Source organism: Otolemur garnettii, unplaced genomic scaffold (assembly GCF_000181295.1).
Source record: "Otolemur garnettii isolate 467f Iridium unplaced genomic scaffold, OtoGar3 scaffold00007, whole genome shotgun sequence".
In the NCBI taxonomy this organism is placed as follows: domain Eukaryota; kingdom Metazoa; phylum Chordata; class Mammalia; order Primates; family Galagidae; genus Otolemur; species Otolemur garnettii.
Window position 1 is genome coordinate 14,683,716 of NW_003852402.1, and position 22,528 is coordinate 14,706,243.

At 47.8% G+C, this 22,528-nt stretch overlaps 1 protein-coding gene and 1 non-coding gene across 3 annotated transcripts in view; both read right to left on the reverse strand.

Moving 5' to 3' along the window:
• Positions 1–22,528, reverse strand: part of BTBD11 (BTB domain containing 11) — a 279,952-nt gene that overhangs the window by 216,029 nt on the left and 41,395 nt on the right. The gene's annotated exons all lie outside the window — the stretch shown is intronic.
• On the reverse strand, positions 10,935–11,004 carry LOC111723049. The gene has a single exon (XR_002771676.1). It is a non-coding gene; the product is annotated as a small nucleolar RNA SNORD74 (small nucleolar RNA).

A 22,528-nucleotide genomic window follows, 5' to 3' on the forward strand; every position in this document is an offset into this window, starting at 1 on the left:
AGGGGGGGTTCTCCAACTATTTGGGGGAATAAGGACCAAATCCTTGAAAAAAGGCAACGAAGCTCCCACATGAGATACATATTTCTATCAGTGCTAAATTTAAATTAATTGTACAAGTCGAAAGCTTTCAAGTCCCAGATGGGAGGGGGAGGTACCGTGGGCTCTTTCTGTAGCCTGGTGGTCTAGGGAGGCTGCAGGAAGAAATGTACTTACCCTGCTTGCACTGTGGGTTGGGGGGTTGTGCTTCAAGACATTTTTGGACAAATGAAAGAAGGTACCAAAACACGCGACACCTGCCCTGGCCCCCTTCTTGGCAGCACCTGTTACCATATCATCATAGCATCTGGTGATCTGCTTAACATCTGTCTTCCCCACTGCAGAGTCACCTACACCGACAAGGACAGTGCCTGGATTACTACCAATGGGTCCTCAGCACCTAGCCCAGCACCTGACACAGAGCAGTTCCTCCACAAATAAAATACTCATTGACTTAGGGACAGATTGATTAAGGACACAGACTGCCTTGCGAGAAGGGCAGGAGAGTCCCACCAGCAGGAGCAGGCCAGGGGGTGTGAGTGTTAAAGTGGGTTTAGAAGGCAGCTGCCTCTCATCCATACCATGCTTTTGTGACATACACACACACAAATCTTTCCATTTCCTTTGATTTCTCAGCCTCCAGCGGGAAGCCCAGGCCTCTGTGACATACCAAGGATATCACCATGACATGACACAATTAGAAAGCTGTTGCGTGGCAGCTGCAGTAAAATGATGTAGCAGGGAAAAGCTGAGTGAGACCCATCTGCCAGGGGCTCAGGTCTGTGCTGGTGCTGTTTTAGGCCCTAGAAAAGTCGCCCAAAGATGACTGATTCTGAGATGCTTCCCCCAGGCCCACGTGATTATCCCATTGGTAATAACACACCCCCCTTCTGTTTCCTGCTTTACTTTCATAAAGGGCCTTCATCTGTGTACTGTCATTGAACAGCCACGCGGCAGTAGAACTTTACTGAGTATCTACTATACGCCAAGCTCTGTGCTATATGCAGGGATTACAGGTACAGACAAGACAGCAGGGTGCCTTCCCTGACTGCGGCACCTAAGGATGGTGACTGGTCAAGAATCCCACAAATAAATATGACTGACACCCTGATCAGTGACCAGAAAAGGGACAGAACAGAGCCCTCTCTAGTCCTACCAGAGTGGATAATGGGGAACTAACCTAGTTAGGAAGGTGTGATGCTTGGCTGAGACCTGAAGGAGGAATAGAGTCCACTAGGTGAAAGGGAAAGGGCTGAGGAAGAGCATTCCCACAGTGGGGAAAGAGCACATGCAAAGGCCCTGTGGCAGGAGAGAAAATACTGTGAACTGGGGAGGAGGTAAAGTACGGCAAAGCCTTGTTTTTTACAGATGAGGAACTAAAACCTAGAGAATACTTGGTCAAAGTCACACAATAGGACCAGGACCAGAACTCAGACTTCTCATTCAAGCTCCACACAGAGTCCTCACAGCCCCAGGGTGTCCCTTCCCAGGCCAGGCTGGGATGTCAGTGAGGCCAGCAGGGCAGGGCTGGCTCCTCTAGGCCAGTGCAGAGCAGCTAATGCTGGAGAACACCCATTCTCACAGGATTCCCCAACCGGAGCCACAGCTTGCACGTAGCCATCAGGGCCCCATAAGCTGTCATGCTGGCAGAGCTGCTCCAATTGGCACCTCAGGGGGGTCTGGGCCAAGATTTAGGCAGGAGGCTGTCCAGGGAACATCCCAGCCCAGCCAGCAGAGCACAGCTGAGTCAGCAGGCACCACACCTTGCAGAGGCTTCTCGGAACCCCACCCCAGCCAGCAGGAAGAAAGGAGGCTACGCAACCCTGACGATGACAATGAAGCCAGCCTGTCATTCAGTTGTTCTGTTCAAATAATTAACATTTGTCATGTGCCGGGAGACTGCTTTAGACAGTGCTCAGAGCAGGAGATGAGAAGGTGTGTAAGTCACGGGCTCCTGCTTGTCACCAGGAGGCTCTTGGTCCCACCCCAGCACTTTGCTTTATTTCCACCACTGGACTGATCACTACCTGCGATTACGCCACGTGGCGACCTGCCTACTGTCTGTCTAGCCCACAGAAGGCAGAGGCCACAAGCACAGAGCCGTCCTTGTCCGCCTTCTCCCACTGTCTCCCCAGCTCCCAATACTTTGATATATGATCGTGGAAGGAGTGAACAGGAAGAGGAGGAATGAATGACTGCCTCCAGGGAAGGAAGAAGATAGGCCAGGCTTATTCCCATCATCTGTGAGTGGGCAGTAGGGCCTCCATCTAGTCTGGGGAGAAGTCTCACCATGGGAAGGGGGGAGAAGTGAGCCCACCCAGCAGTACACAGAAGAAAAACGACATGACACAGTGTATGGGGGCTGAGAAAGAGAGAACGTCCAGGCTTCGCCCTCGTTTCTGGTTATGACTTCTGATTCCATAGTGACTCCACTGTGATTTAAAAAAAAAAACTGTCAGAGTCAGCTCTGCCTCCCTGCAAGCCCCACCTGCAGATTCAAGGAGTCTCTTCCCAGGAACTGCTCAGCCTAAGGGAGGACTTGCCAAGGTGACACTCCAGCTCCTGGGGCAGCTGTATCCAGTGTTTAGACAAAGGCTTGGCCCCTTTGTCTGAACTGAGGACAACTCTGAAAGGCTATTCCCACTTCACAGCTCCCTGTGGGGTCGGCTGAGGCCTATGCTGTTAGTGCACCGGGGTTTAACTTCTCTGGCCAGTTATGCATCCCTGAGTTGACCCTAATAATCTCCTGCAGGCATCTCTTATGGTCCTTCTTCCAGGAAACCCAACCTAAGACACCCCCCAAGATGCACTTTGGAAACCAAGGAAATTCAAGCAGGATCTCCACCCTGGGCCCGTCCCACCAGCTCTGAGTCAACCGGTTTTTCCGCCACTAAGACTTGAGGAGGCTTCTTGTTGCTCATCAGAAATGCTCCCCTGCTGATGAAGGACGCAGTGGACTCTGCCCTGCTGCCGACTTGCAATCCCAGCTTCCCTCCTCCTAGCTACATTACCCTGGGCAAATCTCTTCTGTTTCCTCGTTTGTTTTTTTCTTTTATTTATTTTGAGACACGGTCTCACTGTGTCACCCAGGTTGGACTCCAACTCCTGGGCTCAAGGGATACCCCCACTCAGCCTCCTGAGTAGCTGGGACTAACAGGTGCCCCCGGCTTGTTTCCTCATGCATAAAATGAGTTTCTGCCTCCCTGGCCATTGAGAATCACACACATAGATACACGGAAGGTCTTCAAAACATCACTAGGCACTCGGCAAACTCTTTAGACATGTTAGTTCCCAGCCACTGCCATTTTTGTAAGGCATACATTTGTCTTCTCACGCCACGGGGACCACAGCATGCCCAGCACACCTGGGCCTGGGGCTGATGACTGGGTGGATGGACAGATGGAGGCACACGCATCTGGGTGCTCGGAGCCCTGCAGGATGGACAGGTGCGCTCTTGCTGTTCACCTTCCACCATCCCTGGCAGCTTTCAGAATGAAAGACCCTGAGTGGGTGGAAGACACAGTTATTATCTGAACTGTCTGAAAATTTGCTTCTCACTAATTCAGATCACCTAGGGACACACCATTTCCATAAATCAGCCCACCACAATAGGCCTGCCCAGGCGGAGCACAAAGATGACAATAATAATCGTGTGTGTTTATGCAGCGCCTTTGTTCTGCCAAGCTGCAAACAGTCGACAATCATTATCTCATTAATCCTGGACCTTCTCTGAAAGGTAGGCAGAGAATAGGCGCCTCTCCCCTTGAAGTGGCAGGAAGACAACACAGTTAGTCACAGCAGACGCTTACTGACCACCCACTATGTGCTGGGCCCTATGTCAAGGGTTGCCTTAATGTTAACTCATGTAGAACTCGGGGAGGCAGTTGCTATGGTTATCCTCATTTCACAGAGGAGAAAATCAGAATCTGAAAAGGTTAAAGAACTTGCCCAAGGTCACATGGCCAGCAAGGAGAGGAAGCAGGACTCTACCGCAGGGAGTGAGTCTCTGAAGTCATAGCTGTGGATGGAAGACACTGATGTGGTGGGCTCAGGCCAGCCACATGTTCTGGGAAAGACCTACGCCCCTGGACTTTGGGGGCACATCTGTACTCCAGTGTGGCTCTTGCTTGCTGGCTGACATTGACCCCAAACCAAGAACCACGGCAAGCTATTGCAGTCCTTTGGAACTTGGTCATCAGAGCAGGCCTTGACATGGGGTTGGGGAGAACACAGGGCACTGGAAGCAATGGAGGGTGCTACCAAGAAGGTGAAGGGACACAGTACAGGGACACCTTTCCAGCCTCAGCTCCCACATCTGTAAGATGGGGACAATAATAGAACCAGCCTCAGCAGGGAACTAGGAGTCCCTTTAGCTCAAGGACTTTTTCACCCTGCTACGAGTCCAGGCAGCAGCTATGAGATCTCTTAAAAAGGACTCAAATCCCACCACATGCCAGCATAACCCCCCCCCCCAGTGGCTTTCTACCTGACCCCTTCCCTCGACAGACAAGCTCCATGTCACTGGGTCCTGGCCTCTTTCCCCCTCCCCCCGCCATGTACCAAACACAGTGATTCTTCTGGGCCCTCGAATATCCTCAATCCCATTCCAAGTTAAGTCACCTGCTCCAGGGGGCCTTTCCAGAATGCCCAACCTCAGGGAGCCCGAGTCACCTCTGTACATCCCTGCTATAATTCTCTTCTTGGTCTCGTCACTGGCTGATTTGTTCTTGTTAATACATTTATTCACTTTTCTTTTCTCTTCTAATTAGAATGTGGGCTCCATGCCAGGGTGGTTTATGTAGGATTTGGTCATGACTCCATCCCCAGCCTGGAGAATAGTAGAGGTCTCAATAAGTATTTTGAATGAATTATAGTAAGTACCACTCACAGAGCAGTTATTACACGTCAGGAACCACCCCTGAATTGCTTGTTCAATCCTCCCTGTGTCCTGCTGTAGGGCTGGTCCTATTATCATCCCCACAGAAGAGGAAGCGGAGGCAGGAAAGGTTAAATAACTTAGCAGAGTCACACACCCAGCAAATGACAGACCAGGATGCAGATCGGTCCAGCCTCTTGGTCCATGCTCCACACAGCACACTGCAGTGAGAGTGTTTCTCCCTGCCTGTAGGACACGGCCCCGGCTCCCTGAAACTCTGCACAAGGCTTTCACAAGTGGATCTAACCTCCTTTCCAACCTCATCTGTTGCCGTTCCCCAACGATGCACACATTAAGTCCCAGCCCTGCCTTCTGCCCCCCCTCGTCCCTGCCATTTGCCCTTGCTGCTCCCACTTGGAGCACTCCTCCTCCTCCTCTTCCTCCTCCTCCTTGGCCAACTCCTCTCTCACCCTGCAGGGGCCAGCTCAGGTGGCGCCTCCTTAGGCAGCCTCTGCAGACTCCCCGAGCCTCGGTCAGATCCCGATCAGCATCCCCAGATCATCCTGCACTGCCCTATCTCTGCCTGTGGCCCACCTGGTGGCACATGCCTTCACCTGTCTGCAGAGGCTCCACACCCAATCATTTGTTTCAGCAAACTCTGTGGCACACCCACTGGGAGCCAGCCTGCAATTCTAAGTCCTGGGCAGACAGCAGGGGACAAACCAAAGACTCCACCCATGCAGAGCTGTCCTTATAGCAAGGGAGACATACAACAAACAAAAACGCAACACGATGTCAGGAAGATGATGATGACAAAGGTGGAGTGGAAGAGCTGAGAGTAATGGGATGGGGCTATGGCAGAATGCCCAGGGGAGGCTGTGTATTCACTAATCAGTGACTGAAGGGTCCACAGACTTCTTTGCTCACACACCCCTGTAATTCTTATGCATCCATTCCCAGTATAGATTATATCTAATCTATAATTAAATACATACAGTATACTATTATGTACATATATATGTACCATATATAATGTATACAGTATATGTATCTACACACACAGTATACATCTGTACAACCATGTCATATAGTTCATCATGAAATATACACAAAACATATAAATACTGAAAGGATGAGAAAATAATCAATAGGAAAAGCTGTTCTGGCCCCTACTGTGCCATCCTGCACACCTGTGCATGCGCCCTGTTTTGGAGACCATTGTGCCAGAGTATCAGCTGGGCTCAGTGTTAAAAAGGAAAACTCACACAAAGAAACAAGGCCGCTCCCTGATCCTGCCTAATTACACACAGCAGGCACCTAAAAATAATTTATCTGCTGACTCAGCATGGGGTTCCACAGATGCTAGGTAAGCCAGGTTCAGACGGGTCATTTCCTCATTCTGGGCCTCAGTTTCCCCATCTGTAAACACAGGGTCTGGTCTAAGCCCCAAGGGCCTCTCTGAGTCCACACAGGCATGAAAACCTAGGTTCAAGTTCGCTCATCCTGAACCCCACCACTGTTCCCTGACCCAGAAGAGGACAACTCAGTCACGTTAGGACGCGCGGCCAAGTTCTGGTGTGAGCAGGGCTTTCATCTGCCAGCCTTTCATTGATTTTTACGAGTTTACCCAGAAGGAAGAAAATGCAAACAAAGAAACAAAGGCACTCCATCCCTAATCCCAGCAAATTATGCAGAGATTCAGGAGAGTAATGAAAACCATAAAGCATACTCTGAAATATAGAGCTCCCAATCTTCCATAATCTTTGGTGATAAAATACAAAACAGCAAGCCAGTGACACCCATTCATAAATACCAAGTCTGTTTACTAGTGCTCAGTTCAGAACACATTTGCCAAGCGCTGAGAACCTGTTCTGTTGTGCTGCACCCCGGGAGTGAAGGCAGGTCCTTTAAGGGTCACAGATGAATCACAGCATCACGAAATGCCAGGGCTTCAAGGGGCCTGAGAATTCTGTTCCCGCTGTAAGGTGGATGAAGGCTGTAGGTCTGCTCCCCTTCTGGATGGCAGCCAGACACAGGTATGAGGGTGAATGTGGGTAAGCCCAGTGTTCCCAGGCTCAGAGAACTCGACCTGCTCCAGAGCTAAGGAGCAAGGAGGGGAGTGAGACTCAGGGGCACGCGTCCTTCTAGAAGGCTGAGTCGGTCTTTGTCATCTCTCTCTCACCAACCACCTCAGCACCAGGCTTTGCTGGTAGTGGGTGATGACTAATTCTGAGGAAGGGAAAAAGGGAGTGAGAGAGGAAGGGAGGGTGGGGGGAATTCAATTCATGCTCACACTGACAACAGTGCTGACAACCAGTGTTTGCGGTTACAGAGTAACCAGTTCTTGAAGTGCAACATCTCACCTACTCTTCCAGCAGCCCCGCTGGCAGGATCTGTGTGACGGGGGAGGCTGTTATTATCCCAGTTGTACAGAAGGGAGAATAGAAGCGCCGAGAGGTCCAGCAACTTGCCCAGGGTCACTCGGCAGGTAGAGGGTAAGTCCAGGACGCCAGCTTTGGTGGCTTCAGTGCTCAGCTCCCACCCCATTCCACCTGCCCCGGGACCAGCAGTCACACTTCCTACATCCTCCTGACACCGTCTGCTGCTCTGTGCTCGAAGGGCAGGAGCAGCTCTCATACCCCAGTGACTCTCATTTTGCCACCTCCTGAGGAACCCCTATGTGTATCCACAGGGCAGGGCATGCAGCCAAAGACCCATCAGGGGACATTTTCACAAGGGACAGAAGATTCATGTTCACTTGCAAAGGCAGATGGAACCAGAACAGTTAGTTGTAGGTTTAGGCATGAAGACTCAGGACAGGGATGTGAAAACAAGACAATAGGAAGATGAGAAGCTCAAGGGTGATAAGGGCCTGTAGGGGCACATGCGGAGGTGTCAAGGCAGGAGCCAAAAGGATGGGACTGCGGGCTTCTCCAGGTGGAGGCCACCAAGGGGATCCCCTTGCTGAGACCTTAGAGTTATGTATCCTCCCAGAGCCCCATCTATAAAATAGGACAGTCACAGCACCTGCCTTACAGAGTTGTGATAAGGAGTAATCATAATCCTTAAAGCAGGGGTGTACATTGCTCTACACACAGGGCCTGGCATATGGTAAGTGCTGAAGAAGTAATGGCAATCGGTGGTGGCAGTGGTCCCGTCACACTAAGTGATGCACAGAGGAAAGGAGGCAAAGAGATGAGCAGGTTAAGATCTAAAGATGGAGCAATCATGTCACCTCCTGATTGTTAAGTGACACAAGTTTAACAGACCACATCTGAATACGGCCAAGCCAAAGAAAGTGGTTAAGGGACACGCCCACAGCTGAGTCACAGGCATTCTCTGGACAGAGACCACGGCTCAATCGTCCAGCCCCCGGAACAGGCTTTGCACAGGGTGCTCCACTAATATTTCAGAAATTTACAAGTGACTGGGTCCCCTGAAGTCTGTAAGGCAGAGGTTCTCAACCTATGGGTCGCAACCCCTTTGTAACAATGAAAGAAAATATACTGCGGCATTAGGAAGGTTGAGCACCACTGCTGTAAGGAGATTATAGCCCTACTTTCTCCCTTTATTTGGTTCATTTTTACTTCCCGTCCTGCTTATTCATCTACCTTCTTAGATTTGTTGAACATCAAGTGTGTGTGGTGATCTTTCTAGAAACTAGGAGGGTACTTGAAAGAAGTCCAGGATGGGACTGTCACTGAAGCAACTGGACCTAAATGCTGAACAACCAAAACGTGGCACATACGCTCGGCCCCATCCCACCACCTTCCCCCAAACAAGGCCTCCCCCTTGCCTGTGTGGGCCGTGCAAAGAGGTAATAATCCTGTTTCTGCTTTTTTCAGTCCCAAACCATCTAGAAGAAGACCATGATGTGGGTTTACACTAGCTCAGCAAAGAGTTACTCATCTACCTGGGGAACCACCAAGACTCAGAGCCACAAAGAGGAACGGCACTGAGTCTGAACCTCAGGGTCACCTCCAGTATATGGGGGCCTTCCAAGACACAAGGCACTTCCACAGAGATCCGGGAGTGGGGGATGGCAATGAGGCAGGCTGGGATTCCTGAGAAGTAAGTGAGGAGCTAGAGATTGGCATGAGAGGTGTGTACATGGGTCATTACAAAAGTTTTGAGATACACAGAAATCAAGAAATGTAAAATCTGCCTGGTTCGAAACAAGTGAAACCCTCCCAGCAACACTAACAAAGGCCGAGCAATTTGAAACTTACACGGGTGAATCAGAAAGGATGTTGTCAACTGTGTTTCTTGGAAGTGAAATACTGGATCATAACACGATGTGTCTCAAAACTTTCATAGTGACCCACATCTACACACACTCTCTCTCACAGAAGCGCTCTTGGGCTCAAGCCCTGTGTCAGGGAAGCATGAGAAACAGGACTGAATAGAGGGAGGAGTTGGGCTGTGACAGTCTCAGCAGAGGCCTGGGCCCTGTCTCCTGGGTGTGAGAAAAGCGGGGATGATTGTTCACGTGGCCTGAGTTGGTGCGTAGGGGCTGGGCTTTTGAACCCCCATGTCAATCAGTCACTAGATGTGGGCTGCCTACGAAGGGGGCACGGACTTTGGCTCAGGAGCATTCCCAAACAGGGACAATGTCTAAAGGGGGCTGCGATCTGAGCGCTGTGCCAGCAGCACTCCCCACAAGTGTGGGGACAGATCCTTCAGTCCTGGAGGGGTCCTGGGGCCAGCATATCTCTGTGTCCAAGACACTGCAGGTGGCAGCCACGACCTCTTCTTTTCTACTAAAGAGCAGGAAAACATAGCAGTGATGAGATGTTGGGCTCTGGAGTGGGACAGGCCTGGGCTAAAGTGGAGAATCTGCCTTTGACACCTCTGGGCAGCTCCCCTGTTAGCACCGCACACATTCAGCTATTATAGGGCAGATAAACCAGCACTCTAAAGAACAGGCAGCTGTGATCATTATTACACACCCAGGATGAAGGAGAAAACTGTTTACTTCAGGCCACAGCAGTACTGTTTCTGTTTCTCAGCCTCACAAAGTCTGCAACGAAAATTGGTTCATCCAATACACAGAAGGTGCCAAAAAAAGGTATATACATTTTAAGAAAGGAAAACCCTGTATTAAAATCGTAATACTCAATATAGAGCAGTCACAAAAGATGAATACAGGTGACGGTGAGCACCTCTTATAACTACAGAAATCAAACATGACTTGAGTACTACCATGTTTCCCTGAAAATAAGACCTACCCAAAAAATAAGCCATAGCAGGATTTCTATGCATTTGTTAAATATAAGCCCTACCCCGATAATAAGACCTAGTGATGGGCATGCAGATACGCTGCATAGCCACACCATGCATTTCAGCCGGGAGAGGAAGACATCCCTGAAAATAAGCCCTAGTGTGTCTTCTTGAGAAAAAATAAATATAAGACAGTGTCTTATTTTCAGGGAAACATGGTACACATGTAATATCTTTTTTTTCCCCCTTTCTTAAAATAATATGTTCCCCTTCACCTTTCTTAAAATGTGTATATGTATTTTTTTGGCACCCTTTGTATATTTGGGGCCTGCAATTATATGCCATGAACATTTCTAGGACCCAGGGATGATCAAAACTGAAAAAGCCTGGCCCTCTTGGAGTTCAGTGGAATCAAAGAACCAGTATGTTTGCAACATCCCGTGAATGGAAACACACCCAGGCAAGGGGACAGAAGGGGACTACTAGGACAGGACAGCAGGAGAGGGAGGCTAGTACTGCTTTTACTGCTATTATTTTAAAGGTATATAAATAACCTTGGTGTTTCCAGCTCAGAGAGGTTCCTCAGTCCAGGCAGCTAAGAGTTTCTGTGTGTGTCATGTGACCAGGGCAGGCCAAATAACTTAACCTTTCCCCAAAGTCAGCTCCGTCCTCCATCCCATCCACACAGGGCTGGAGGGAGAACACAGTCAGAATCTCAGGTGGGTCTGGATACTCCAGCATGAGGAATAATCAAATAATTCACTGCAGGGGGAAGCTGGTCTGAAATTTTCGTTTGTTTTCCTCCGTCAGAGCCGTTGGCATTCGTCAACACACTCAGATGTCCCTTCCAACACAGGCTTTCTCAAAGACTGCTCCTGAGTGTGGCAGCAGGGTGGTGCCAGTGGGGTAAAACATGGGAGGACTCAGGGCCCATAAGCAAAGAAGCCACTAGCTTGAGCCCATCGTCCTCTGCCAGGGCCAGAAAGCAAATGCTTTCTTGGGGTTCACTTCATACACATAAAGCATCACTCTAGGGCTGGGCAGACAAAAATCCCTGTCCCAGCGGGCTGGGTGGCGCTGCAGCTGTCAGGGAGAACACAGCTCCTTTTGAAAAGGCCAGGAAGGATGAAAGCATGGAGAAGTCCCTCCCTAGGCCCCAAAGGGCAAAGATTTGACAAGCCACCCTTGGGCTTGGTGTGGGGAGGGTCCCAACCTGGGAGGAGAGAAAGGGAGAGAGGCGTGAGCCAGGCCTCAAACCCACCTTGCAGGGCAGGGGAGAAATCCTTCTTCCCAGCAGGAAGCGGGAAATGTAGGTTAGACAACTAGGGCAGTTCTGAAGCCGGAACTGTGTCTGCTGCGAAGTCAGGCAGGGGCCGTAAGATGTAGAAAGCAGAAAAGAGAAAGGACCAAGCGGGCCTCAAAGCCTCCAATTTGGAAAAGGAGCAGAGGGGAGAAAAAAGAAGCGATCTGAGAAAGAAGGAGGAGACCTTCCGGGAGGCAGACTGAGGACAGAGGCCTTGGTGGCTGCCAGCCCCCTGCCCTGTCCTGCCTGCTCCTGTAGGGAGGACAGGGCCACAGATTCCAGAGCCCTCCCACCGTGGAGACCTTGGACCCTTGGGCTCACCCAAGCTCGGCCCAGGAGACACGCTAATAATGCTACTGAACAGTCTGCCCCCAGAAAAAGAAAGAAAAAAAGAAAAGTCTCCCACTGCCCATCATCCTGCACGCTCGGCAGGCTCCACTACACAACTGACTCCACCTGACTGTGGGTGCTGCGCTGTGCATTCAGTACTTCTATGAACATCTAGTGAGCAGGGATGTGAGGCACAGGGCTGGGGGCTCAGACGGATGAGGACTCACCCAGCCATCCCTCTCTCCCGGGAGGGAGAGTCCTACAGCCCAGAACACGGGGATCCAAAAACTGGCTTCATCACTTCCTGGCTGTTCCACCTTGGGCAGATTCCTCCAATTCAGTCTCTATATCTATAAAGTGAGGTGCTTAGAAACAGGGAGTCGGGGTGCAGAGGCTGGTTGAGGCCTCTGTATAAGGTCACGGCTGCCAGTTATTAAGCATCTCCTGCTATGTATCTGGAACTGTCTTCGATGCTTTGTGGATATTGTCACTAAACCTCACAATCAACCCACAAGTGGGAATCGCTTTATCAGGGCACAGATGCAGTGAGTAGGAGAGAACTCACCAGGGCTTAGCGCACAGTAGGAGCACAACCAGTGCAGAGTCAAGTCATTCTCTCATCACGCGTTTGTGTTTAGTACATGCTAAGTGTTGTTCTAGGCCAGTGGTTCTCAACCCAAGGTGACTGTGGCCCTCCCCAGGGGACATTTAGCAGTGTCTGGAAACATTCTTGATTGTCAGGGATTGCCAAGATTTGGGGGCAGGGGAGGTGCACGCATCTAATGGGCAGAGGTCAGGGGTGCTGCTTGGCAACAATGCATAGGACAGGCCTCCAAAAATGAAGAATTGCCTGTCGTGTTGAGACTGGGACCCCTGCTCTGAGCACTGGGGAAACAGCAACTGGGGTGTCCCCAGAGCACACATCCCAGGGCAAGAGGCAGATAATGAACAAATAAGAACCCCAGTCCCTGGGAAGAAAGGTACTGACTAGCAGATCTCATTCTAGGGTGAGCTCTCACTGCTCATCCTAGATGTCACCACTGTCCAGAGGTCCAGTGGTTATAAGTGCTAAGAAAATGAGGAAAGAGAGTGACAGGGCTAACAGGACACAAGGAGACACTGGGAAGAGACTGGAGGAAGGTGAGGAGGTGGACCTGTGGCTGCCCAACATGAGGGACAGACCCTGGACAGGGGTAGCAAGAGGTCCAGGTGGCCAAGCACAGGGAACATAGAGGTGAATGGTCATAGGTGAGGTCAGGGTTCCCGTGACAATTCAGTTGTGTGACATTGTACGACCCCCATGGTAGTATACTCCTGGGGAACGCAGGTGGTATCCCCACACCCGCTGCAATGAAGTTGAGAAAGACGTCACGTTGAATTGCACTTGGGCTCAGGGGAGGCAGTTTCCTGTATTATGACATTTACATGAGACAAACTGTCCCCGCTTTGTTCTGGTTTGGGGCAGGAAGTGGGTTTCAATGTGCTGTCAACTTTTATTTGGTAATTGTTGGTTGGCTTTCGTTCATTTCAGGAGAGAGAATATATAATGACACATATCACTGAGGGAGCCGCAAGGCCTGAAGCGGATCCTGAGTACAATTTCAACACTGTCGTCTCAGTCTTACGGAGAAGATGATACGAGGTTGGACAATTAAGTTAGCAAACACATCCTAGAAAAAGTGCTACATACCCCATTGCTGAGTATCACGACAGTCGCCAGACGGCTAAGGGAAGGACTTCAAAGGTGCTATGGTAATTTTCAGCAATGAGGTATGTAGCACTTTTTCTAGCATGAGTTTGTGAACTTATTGTCCAACCTCATAATCATTCATTGATCCAACAAAGAGGTACTGAAGTCGGTAGTGCAGAGCTGGCATGATGCAAAGATGAAGGAAACACAGATTCTTCTCTCAAGCAACTTACAGAGTAGTAAAAACATATCTTCACATTTTTATGAAGTGAGGGCACTTTGCAATATAAGGTACAAAGGACCATTTGGAGAGAATTGACAAAGAGCTCTAAAGACAAGTAAGTGACTATTATAAGGCAGGAGAGCAAACAGCTTACATCTCACATACCGATTCTGATCAGCAGTGTTTGCCTAGCACAGTGTTGAGAAGGATTCGGAAGGCCCATCTGCCTCAGTGTGAGGTGCTGTGTGCTCAACAACCCACGTCTGCTGTGAACAAAGAAGCTATGTGGCAGAGGTGCTAAGTATCTTTGCCATCCGAGCTGATGTGGAGACCAAATAGAAACGTAGCTGTAAGAGTGAATTATGTCCTTTCTCTTAATGTTTAACACAGAAATGCAGCAAGTATATGGCACCGTTAACAGGGAAATGGAGGAGGAATTAAAAACCCAATTTCATAATCTAGTGTGTGTACATTTATGCCCTCAACTCTAGGAGTATTTACAAACAAGAGAAAAAAGCAGGGAATTCTCTGCTATTAAATGAGTAACTACAACAGGCTCATCCAGGCATTATGGGGTAAAACCAGGAGACAGCTGGCTCTGACACAGGGCACACTCTGGGCCTCTGGGCTGAAGGCACCTCCTCAACCCATCCCCGCTCTTCCTTTCCCCCAGAGTGTCACAGGAGCCCAGCAGGAGAACGGTGACATCTCATCCTAGAACAAGATTTGCCAGACAGACCCTTCCTTCCCAGGGACTGGACAGATAACACGAGATATCCTTCCACCACCGCCTCCTTCAGGAGATGATTCAGCTACAGATTTGGGGCTGATTTCCCAAATCTCCTTTCCCTGTGATCCTGCCCACAGCTCACCTTTCAGCAGTTTGAAGAATCCTGTCAGCACGGTAGACACAACCTAGAGATGGGATTTAGTCTCATTCTGACATGGCAAGGTTCCAGAATGATCTCCCCACTTGCTAGTCAAGCTGGGAGTGAGCCAAAGGTAGTGCCTAGGAGCCTGAATCCAGAGAGAGAAGAAATTGCTTTATTAATATCACAAAGTGTAGGGGGGAAAGAGTGTTCTGGATTGGCTGTGCTGGCAGTAACCCAAAATTTAAGCAATCAGCAGGGAAGAAGAGGGGGGAAGGAGGGGTCAGTGCCCCCCAGAGGCACCCTCTGAGGGCCGGCATATGGGGAGGAGGTAGTTGCCCATCTTGGCAGGTGACAATCCCTCTTCAGCGTGCTGAGGATAACTGCTGGGTCCTCCTGCCTAGACCGCCAGCCTTCCAAGGCCTGGGAGAGAAGGTGAGAGAACAGAGCCACAACCAAGGGATCAAAAGCCCAAATCACAAAAGTTAAAAAAAAAAAAAAAATCCCTTTTTTGAAAGGCAGCCGAAGCAGCACCCTCACAGGGCCAGCTTTGTGCTGCCTTTAAACCGAACTATTTCCAGCAGCACAGGCCGGCCAGCCAGCCCAGAGCCTGGCTGCAAAGCCTTCGGTGCTTCCCACAAGCCCTGAGCCCAGAGCCCTTGCTTTATTTTGATTTCATTTTTATTTTTTTTTTTGAGGAGAGGGCCAAGAGGGGTTAGGACAGCCAGGCAGGAATGCTACGTCTCCCTAAAGCCCACATGCAGAACTGGCCAGGCAGGAGGAGTATCCTGGTGACACACTCGCCCAGGACTCCTGGATAAGCACCTACCGTGCTACAGGCCTGTCACCACACCTCAGGGGCTGACTAGGTGACTCAAGGATGTGTTCCATGGAGGCCTCAGCAGTATCGGTGGAAGTGTGCCCAGCAACAGGAAAGTCAACGGGAAGCTTCTATGAGCTCCCAGTTGGCTCCATGGGGACCCACAGAAATAACTGAGTAGAAACAAATGTATGAGTTGGTAGGGACAAGAGGCAGTGACATTTGGGGGGTTAGGGATAACATGTCCCTCATTTATACCTACGGTAGTAAGACCTGAGGAAAACTCCTTACAGCACAATTAAAGAAAAATCACTGGTGATGGTGACCAAAGTAAAATAACATTTACTGAAAGCCACACTTTTGCTTATATTCTAGCATTTAATTTTGCAAAAATCCTAGGAGGTACATATTATCATGCCTGTTTTGCAGATGGAAAAATGGAGGTTCAGAGAGGTTGAAGAAGGTAGACAAGTTCACTGGCTGGTAAGTTGTGGGGGCCAGGACTGAGCCTGGGTTCATTTGGCCCCAACCTTCGAGTTCGTTTCACTATGCTTTATCACCTCCTGGCTTTACAGGAAATCATCATGGTTCTACTACTCAGAATACAGCAGACAAATTCTACCAAACACAGAAACACATTCTGTTTTAATTTTTGGACAGTAAGGTCCAGAGAGCTCATAACAGAAGAGAAAGCTGAGAAACAAACCTATGTTTGGAAGAACTTGATTTATGATAAAGGCCACATCTCATCACAATGGGTACAGGAATGTCTCTATAATCATGTCAAGAAAATGATTCATTAAATAAATTTGGATCCCTCCCATTCACCATGTAGAAAAGTAGCGTCTAAGTAGGCGAAAAAACTAAATGTGAAAAGAAAACTATAAAGCTCACAGAAGAAAGAGAGACACATTTGTGAACTTAAGGTATAGAAGGCCTCTTAAATAAAATCCCCAAAGCACAAATCAAATAGCAAAAAGAAAAAAGTTCCTAGATTTTATTACATCAAAATTATGGGATTCTGTTCAACAAAAGACACTATGGGCAAAGTTAATAGAGAGGTGGCAAAGCGGAAAATAAGATTTTCCATGTCTAAACCCAACAAAGGATGAACAGCTAGCTATATAAGTAACTGCAACAAATCAACGGGAAAAGATAGAAAACACAATAGAAAAATGGCCTGTGAATTGGGATGGGTAGCTCCCAGAGGAGACCGGAGTGGGGAACAAGAAGATGAAAAGAGCTCAAATTCATCAGTAATGAGAGAAATGAAAAACGAAAGCAACAGTGAGATTCTACATTATACTCAGCAGACTGAGGGAAAAGTAGAATGCTGAGTAATACTAAGTGCTGGAGAAGAGATGGGTAAATGGGAACCCTCACATACTCACCTGGTACTGATTACTGAAACCAAGTGCATATAAACTTTATGGCCCCCCAAACCCCACTTCTGGCTACAGAGCCCAAAGAGGAGCTTGCACCTGCCCATAAGGGGACAATCAGAAAGCCTGTTCATGCCAGCATTATTGTTTGTGGTAATGGGGAATTAGAAACAACTAGTTGCCCATCATTGAGTGCTTGCTTACTGTGTGATAGTCATTACACTGTTCACCAAAGTATTTCCAGGTTTTTCCTCCACTTAGAATCATAGTAGGATTGCATTTCCCACCCCTTATGAAGTTGGGGATGACCACATGACTTGTTCTGGCCACATCTTGACAGAGACTTTAAAAATCAGTGTGCTATTTATCACGGTTTGGACAGAGGATTTAACAGCCAGTGAGTGATTTGCTGCCTTCTCTTCCTCCTGCTGCAGTGAGTGGTGGAGGCTCCCTCAGCCTCAGTCCCCAAAGCAAAGCTCCCATTGGCCTGAAGGATGTGCAGGGTGGCCAAAGATTGTGGTGTTGTTACTACCCCACAACTTAGCCTACTTTGAAAGATTCAGCTGTACAGCCATCAAAAGCAATGAACTAGACATACAGCCAACAACACAATGAGAACATGGGTGAAAATGATAAAATCAGAATAAGCTCCTTCACACAAGATCATTTCTACAAATCAATTACACACACACACACACACACACAGAGCAACACTACATGTTTTATAAACATATATACAGGAAGTCCCCAGGGTAGAAACCTCTGTAGGTTTGTTCTTTAGTTGAATTTGTATGTGAAATGAGACACGTACATTTACCTATTACCTGTCATAGCCTCTGTTCGTAAGTGCAAGTCATGCCTAAGTGCGATGTTTGTAACTCAGGAGCTGCCTGTACCTATTCAAGAGTATATATTAAACACCTTAGATGGGTACCTATAGGAGAGTGGAGGTCACAGATGATAAAAGAAGAATTAAGAACTAAAGCAAGACAGAAAGACTTGCACTGGTGATGAAACTTTAACAAAGCAGGTGGCAGGGCTGGAAAGACAAAAACTGGACTGCACCAAGAGTGGCGAACTCTGAACAAATGGTTGTGATTTCCTGTGCCCCACTATTTGGGGAGGAGTTGGGAATGCCCTCTAGCTGCATGACAGGACCTCAGCTGAGGGCAAATGTCCAGCTGCAATGGCCCAGTGAGCAAGCACACAAGTCCTGCTCAAGCCCACACCTGCAGGAGTGAGGCAAGGCTCTCAGTCAAATGCTCCTCACAGCCTGAGTTTGCAAAGCCTCTCTTCTCTGGCCCCAGGATACTATCAGCTCCCATCCTAGCCAGAAAGAATCATCAGTGATTCAGATGAAAGGCATTATTTTCCTTTTCACACATTAAAAAATATACATTTTCTGTTAATTGGGTATCAATATATGCTCAATGTGAATTACATTTTCCACCCCATTTTCATTTTAATAGTAAAACACATTTGCTAAATATCCCAATTTGAGTTGAAGAAGAGGCTATGCTTCACTCTTAAAGCTGCATTTTCACTAATTTGGCCTCTCGTTAAGGGTTGAGGAGAGATGGCAGCTCTCAGGCCTAAGTGCTGCCCTCCTCCTAGCCCACTGCCCAGCAGGCATGACTAATCAATCTCCGTGCACTTTTCTCCCAAGTCTGCATCTGTTTTTGCAGGCTCAAGTGGCATCCTGCGGAGTTGTTTCCTGGTGTTAGATTTTTTCCTTTTTTTTTTCTTTAAAGACAGTAGAAAAGGAGGAAAATGTTCACTCTTCTATTTCTACAAGCCTTATTACACCCAAAGACCTTACTAAGATGCTTTCTCTGGAAAATAGTTGTTTTCAAAGTCCCTGATTTCCTCCCTTAAGTATTCATTCAGTAGTTGTCAGCTAACTGCATACCATGTGCTGGTGCCTGGGTGCTGGGCACTGTGAGATACTGACAAGGGGTTCAAGCAGGAGTGACCAAACAGCTGGGAAGGAGAAAGAAAGTCTTCAAAGAGGAGGTGGCATATTTTCAGAAGCCTTCTAGAACAGTGAAGGTGGCTGGGAAGTGTCAGGGTTCCAGGTGGAACCCAACCCAGGCTGGGGGATGACAAAGGAGATGGTGCTGAAGAAAGAAGGAGACGTCACACCCACTTAATGCATAAAGTCTGGGCACCATAGAGAAATCAGCCTGTCTAACTCTACAGGGAAGGCATTCATGGAAACAATATTATTGTGGGATGTGTGGTGTGTTCTCCTGATGTCTTATCCCAATTCTGGCTTTATTATCTCCCAGGGGTACCTTTGGGTGCCTAAGCCAACAGTTGGTGGATCCCAGTGTTGGCTGCCAACATCTTTTGGAGGCTGTCAGATTGCATGAATGCCCCCCAGTTGTGAATGGAGTCTAACTTTTCATGGGGGGGGTCACAGTTGCTTCAGGTGGCATCATCCCCTGCAACAGGCCGGGTCACTGACTGTGGCACAGCTGTCTGCTACGATCTGTGTGGTGCCACGCTGGACCTGCCCCACATTGGAAAACCTCTCACTCTCTGATGCCTAGAATTGGAATTCCATTGTGGGAACGCCGCTTTAGGGAGGGGAAGACACGATGGGACAGGGTGAGGGTCACAGAAGCCAACATTGACTGAGCAGCTACGATGTGCCCACATTGATAGATATTTACATCACCTCGTTCAACCCTCAAAAACCCTGGGAGTCAGGGGGGAGTTGAAGAAGACATTCCAAATGGTGTCCTATAGCTGGATCCAATCAAAATGTGACATCATGATGAAACAGGTGGAGAGAAGCGGTAAAGCTCTATCTTTTGTTGTCTACTCTGTGTGTTAAGTATCCAAGTATGTGATCTCCCTCGGACTCCAAAAAAATCTGAAAAGTATTATTATTTCCATTTTACAGATGAGAAAGCTGAGGATCCAGAAAATGTGTTCATCATCATCATCACCATCACAACACAAATAACAGCTACTATCCATGGGCACTTAACTTTGTATCAGGCTCTGCAAACATTTTATATCTATTATCTTATTTAGTTATCACAGCAACCCTGTGAGGTGGGCACGACTCTGACCACTTTAACTGTGAAGTCACTGAGTATCGTCTAAGAAAGGTTAGATAACCTGTTCAAAATCATGCACTCAGTAGGTGTTGGCTGTAGGACACAAACTCAAGTCTATGTGACTCTAAGACCATGTTATCAAATACTGCTAATGCTAAGACCATATTCTCAAATACTTGCTAACCTCCCAAATGTGTGCCACCTACTGTGTGCCAGAGCAACCACGGTGACAGTGAGGAACACATACATCTGCCAGGGGAGTCCACTTGGGCCTCTTTGAGTGTGTGGGAGTTATTCCTTAGATCCAATCTTAAAAAGAAAGAAAACCAGCTCCAACAAAAATTAAAATAATATTTTGGCAGTGCTGGCCTCCCACAACAGCTCATGCTTACTTCATGCTTTCCCTGTGCCAGGCACCCTTTCTCATAAGCACAGTACATACAGTGGTGGACACACTGCCGCTCATCAATATTCTCTGTTTCCCTTTTCTTCACCTTACATTCACGCATCGCAATTTGCTTTGGCCAATGAAGTGTGAACAGTGATTTGTGGTTTGCGATTTGTGTCACTGTCTTTGGAAGTGCTTTGAGAATCAGTACATAATTCTCCATAATCTGTCTTCCCTGTTGCAGCAAGAAAAGAAACACGTTGGTATGAATGAGCTGTAAAGTTCAGAGGCATGGAATATGTCGAGGCCACACATGGAGGGCAACTGCTCTGGAGTCCTGCTAGACTTTCACAGAAATTCACGTGAATGATAAATACACATTGGTTGCATGAAACCTGTGAGGTTTGGGGCTTGTCTATTATTGTAGCATAACCTAGCTTATCCTAACTACTAATCATTAGCTCCACATAACGACTCCATGAAGGCGGTGCTGTCATTATCCCCATGTTTTATGCAAATGAAACTAAAGCAAAGAAGGGTTAGGTAACTTGCCAAAGATCACAGAGTTAGTAAAGGATAGAGTTAATTGGGAACCCCAAGACTGAGACTCCAGAATCCAAACTCTTAATCCGTATTCTACATTTCCTCAGCAACATTTTTACCAGTCAGAAATACTAATGCATAAACATCTAGGTCTATAAATTTCTTAGTATAGCTTAGCTAATGTTTAAAGAATAAGAGAGCCATAACAACATATAATCAAAGAAATACCAGAATTGCTTGCTTTAAAAAAGAAGAAGAAAACAGCCTGGTTTCATCTTGTAAGGCAAATTAAAATTGAAAATGGGTTACAACAGAGGTGACTGTTCTTTGGAGAATTGCCTGGAACAGAAGAAAGCCACATAAAGAAAAACTCAGTTTCTCTTCCTTTACTCAATTCCTTAGAGTCTACCCTAACAGGCAACAGACACAATTAAAAGACTAATTAATGTTCTCATCCCCCTTCTCAAATTATGTTTTCCTTCTAATCAAAAATTATTTCTTTAACAGATTCATTGTTTTCTCCCCAAATCAAAGCAGACCCTTAATGAGTCACTGCAATCCTTAAGTCAAAGAGGAATCATCAGAAACTTCCCTTTGTGAACTCAAGTGTGTTTCTCTCAGTCCTCTTTGAAGCAAGGACACTTGTCAAAGTCCCCTCTGTTGTGTGTGGTATTGCTGCTCATGGTAATTTAGGACACTTGGTGAAGTGGTTCTTTCAAAAGCAATTAATGAATTTCATGGGAACGGGGCTGGTCAGAAGGTCCATCCCAGTGCTATTAGGGGCATGCCATTGCAACCTGGGGACAATGACATGCTGATAGGTATGGCCCTTAGCTTATTCTTCCTCTGAAAATTGACCTTTCAAAGGCAAGTGATGCTGACTGGCAGGGGGCTATTATGGCTAAGAGAGAGAGTGGGCTCTGGTATCCGGCTGCCTAGGTTCAAATCCCAGCTCTTCTGGTACTAGGTTAGGAGATGTGGGACAGCCTTAATTCTGTAGCTCTCAGGTTCCCCACTTACAAGATGAAAATGGACAAAATATCTATCTTATTATCCAGAAAATCAAAAGAGATGCATGCAAAAGCACAATGCTTAATACAAATTAGCCATCATTTTTACAGTGATTATTGGAGAACACTTATTCCCCTCGCCTGATTCCCCACCAAATGGGACATCCATTTGTGTAAGATCCCTGGCATTTCTGTAGTCCCATACTCCTTCCCTAGGAAGGTGGAATGACTCATCTGACTCAGTGAGTTTGAGAAGAGGGGCAGTCATATCAGCTTATCCTCTTTAGGATCCAGCTGCTTAAGGGAAGTGAGAATTCTGCCAGACTCCTGTATTGCCAGTTTCTAGGGTGAGGGCCACAGTTTTCCAGCATAGCCTGGGAGCAGGTGTTTACCCCTTATCAGTTGCAGGGTTCAATATTAAGAAGCCAACCAATTACTGTGGCACAACTAAGCCACTGTCTTTGTCTGAGCTGCTACAAAAAGAAAAATATGATTTTGAATAGCTCAAACAACAAACACTTCTTTCTCACAGTTCTAGAGGCTGGAAAGTCCAAGATCAAGGTGTCGGGAGATTCAATATCTGACATGGGCCCATTTCATGGTTCACAAACAGTGACCTTCTCACTGTGTCCTAATGTGGCGGAAGGGGCAAGTGAGCTATCTGGGGTCTCTTTTATAAGGGCACTAATCCCATTCATGGGGGTACCACCCTCATGACCTAATCATCTCCCAAAGACCCCATCTCCTAATATCCTCACCTTAAGGAAAAT